Raw genomic sequence first — 3,768 nt, forward strand, 5'->3', positions numbered from 1 at the left:
ATTTAAGTCCAAAATTGGGGTTTTTAAAGGAAAAAGAAGAAAAACCGAGAAGCTTCGAGGTACTGAAAAATAAACAAATCAAAAGGGAGACCAGAGGGACTTCCCCGGCGGTCCAATGGTTAGGACTCTGTGCTTCCACTGCCAAGGGCCTGGGTTCGATCCCTGGTTGGGGAACTAAGATCCCACAAGCTGCGCGGTGCGGCCAAAAAAAAAAAAAAAGAAAAGGCCTTCCAACTGCAGTTTCTACAACGACCAGCCCTGTCTCGGCTCCTTGACTTCCTGAGGCCCAGCTGTTCCATGTTTCCTAGGTTCTGAGGCACACATAACCTTACCCAAAAAATCTTCCTAACCACATGAGGCCTACCCAAATATCTACAAAAATACAACATAATAGCTTATTCAGTCTCTGCCCAAGAAACCAGTACCCTGTGTAAAAACATTGCCTGTCAACAGTTTACTTTGATGCAGAGCAAAGAACGGGACACTGGTTTGATTCTTCACAAATCTTAGCTTGGCCACCAAGCAATATTACCTTCCAACTCCACCATCCTGAGAAATTTCTTACTTTCCCACCATGTCAAACCTTTGGAATTAATGCTGCAAATCAACAAACGAATTTTTAGAATTAGACGTATAGAACAATGAGATATAATTGAGAAGCCGGTACTTCACCTTTTTGGTCAAATGAATTCTGACAGGGTGCCAAGATAATTCAATGGAGAAAGAACAGTCTTTCAACATATGGTGCTAGGACAACTGGGCTGCCACCAGCAAGAGAATGAAAGTGGACTCCTTCCTCACACCACATACAAAAATTAACTTTAAGGATCATAAACCTAATTGTAAGAGTTAAAACCATAAGACTCTTAAAAGAAAACAAGCCTGCAAATACCTTCATGACCTTGGATTAGGCAATAATTTCTTAGGTATGACACCAAAAGCACAAGTAACAAAAGAAAAAAATAAATTGGACTTCATCAAAATTAAGACTTTTTACGCTTTAACAGACACCATCAAGAAAACGTAAGGACAACCCACCAAATGGGAGAAATATTTGCAAATCATATATCTAAAAGACTTGTATCTAGACTGTATAAAGAATTCTTATGACTCAATAATTTTAAAAAAATGAATAACCCAATTTAAAAATGGGCAGCTCTTTCCCAGCTGGAACCATGGAAGGTGCAGAAGAGAAGAAAAAGAAGGTTCCTGCTGTGCCAGAAACCCTTAAGAAAAAGCAAAAGATGCTTCGAAAGGCAAGGCGGAAGCTTATCTATGAAGAAGCTAAGCACCATCACAAGGAATACAGGCAGATGTACAGAACCGACATTCGAATGGCTAGGATGGCAAGAAAAGCCGGCAACTTCTATGTACCCACAGAACCCAAATTGGCATTCGTCATCAGGATCAGAGGTGTCAATGGTGTGAGCCCAAAGGTTCGGAAAGTGTTGCAGCTTCTTCGCCTCCATCAGATCTTCAGTGGCACCTTTGTGAAGCTCAATGGCACCTTTGTGAATTCTCAGCATGTTAATGAACGTGCTGAGAATTGTGGAACCGTACATTGCGGGGGGGCACCCAAACCTGAAGTCAGTAAATGAACTGATCTACAAGCGTGGTTATGGCAAAATCAACAGGAAGCGAAGTGCCCTGACAGATGACGCCTTGGTTGCTCCATCTCTTGGCAAATATGGCACCATCTGCAGGAAGGATCTGATTCATGAGATCTATACCATTGGAAAACATTTCAAAGAAGCAGACAACTTGCTGTGGCCCTTTAAATTGTCTTCTCCATGAAGCAGAATGAAGAAAAAGACCGCCCATTTGGTAGACGGTGGAGATGCTGGCAACAGGGAAGACCAGATCAACAGGCTTATTAGAAGGATGAACTAAGGTATCTGCCATGATTCTTTTTGTATTCTGGTCAGTTAATAAACAGTGACTGCTTTCAAATTGGAACAAAAATAAAAATAAATTAAAATGGGCAAAGGATCTGAATAGACCTTTCTCCAAAAAATGGCTAATAATCTCATGAAAAAGTGGTCAGTGTCATTATCCATCACGAAAACGCCAGTCAAAGCCGCAGTGAGATGGCACTTCACATCCCGTCAAAAAGTAGATAATCACAAGTGTAATGGAGAAAATGGAACCCGCATACCTTGCAGGTGGCAATGTAAAATGTTGTGTCTGCTGTGGGAAACACTCTGGCAGTTCTTCAAAAGGTTAAATGTAGAGTTACCATAGGATGCAGCAATTCTAATCCTAAGAATATACCTGAGAGAAATAAAAACATATGTCCACACAAAAACGTGTACACAGATGTTTATGGCAGCATTATTCATAATAGCCAAAAAATGGAAACAACCCAAATGTCCATCAGCTGATGAATGGATAAATAAAATGTGGTATATCCATGTAATGTAATATTATTTGATGATGAAAAGGAAAGAACTTTTCCTATATAGCACTGATACATATTATAAACTGGAGGAACCTTGAAAACATTATGTTAAGTGAAAAGAGCCAGTCACAAAAGGCCACATATTATATAATTTCGTTTACATGAAATATCCAGAGTGGGCAAATCTATAAAGATAGGAAATAGATTAGTGATTGACCGGGGAATTCCCTGGCAGTCCAGTGGTTAGGACTCTGCGCTTTCACTGCCAGGGCCCGGGTTTGATCCCTGGTTGGGGAACTAAGATCCGGCAAACCACGCGGTGTGGCCAAAAAAAAAAAAAAAGATTAGTGATTGACTAGGGGTGGGAGGTGGGGGGAAAATGGGAAGTGACTAGTAGTGGGTGTGAAATTTCCTTTTTGGGTTGATGAAAATGAAAAATTGATTGTGATGATGGTTGCACAACCCTGTGAATACACTAAAGCCCATTGAATTGTATACTTCAGATGAGTGAATGATATTTCTATAAAGCTGTTAAAAAAGAAAATAAAAGTATACCACGTGAGAATGTTTAAACAGTGGAAAGATATTACTTAATTTTTAAACAGTATTCCGCTTTACTCAAATGTGAAAGATGAGTGTTTTGCCAGGATTTCAGTTTTTTGATGTTGAAGTTGCCTTTACTAGGATGGAGTCAGATCCTCTTTGCGTTCATCTGAGAGCACTCAGGGCTTGGTCCCAAGTTCTCTGCTTTGTTACTTTAGTGTGATTCTTCTAATCCTTTGTTTCCCATTAATTTCTGAGTCTACTGCTATGACTTAACCTCATACGCTGGGTTGGATGTTTTTAAGTCTAGAGTCCTATTCACTGTGAAACGAAACCAGGGCTTTAAGGAAGATGTTGGGATTCTTGGAATGACAAGAGTTCAAATAAGGACAATGGAATCAAAGCAGAATAATAAGTAGCCAGCAAGTCCTGCTCTACTGGGTGAAGTACTCCTGAGAACGGGGCAATTTGAATACCAGCTGGATTTCAGCGCTGTCCACTTCAAACTGAGATTGCCAGAGCTCCTGAAGCATGAGGACGTCCCTTAAAGTTAGGTAGAAATAGAATGTGAAAGTTTAAGATCAAGACCTTTTAGGATCTAGATTTTTATTTCAGAGTTCTTCCTTGTTAATTGCACAAAACTTACACGTAATCAAATGTATCGAGATTGAATGATATTCTAGTTACTAAAATGGGATTTTAGTTACTAAAGAGTAAAACTGTCCTGCAGTTTTGAGGTAGCAAAGTCTGTAACACGTGATACATCTGTTGATGTCTTTGTCAACACCTTCTCATACCCAGATTTCCAGGTAGCTCAGCAATTTCTG

General features: G+C 39.9%; 1 pseudogene; it reads left to right on the plus strand.

Moving 5' to 3' along the window:
• The first annotated feature begins 1,175 nt into the window (after positions 1 to 1,175).
• Positions 1,176 to 1,890, plus strand: LOC118900461 (annotated as a pseudogene).
• The last annotated feature ends 1,878 nt before the right edge of the window (positions 1,891 to 3,768 follow it).

This window comes from Balaenoptera musculus, chromosome 9 (genome assembly GCF_009873245.2).
Source record: "Balaenoptera musculus isolate JJ_BM4_2016_0621 chromosome 9, mBalMus1.pri.v3, whole genome shotgun sequence".
NCBI classification, from domain to species: Eukaryota; Metazoa; Chordata; class Mammalia; order Artiodactyla; family Balaenopteridae; genus Balaenoptera; species Balaenoptera musculus.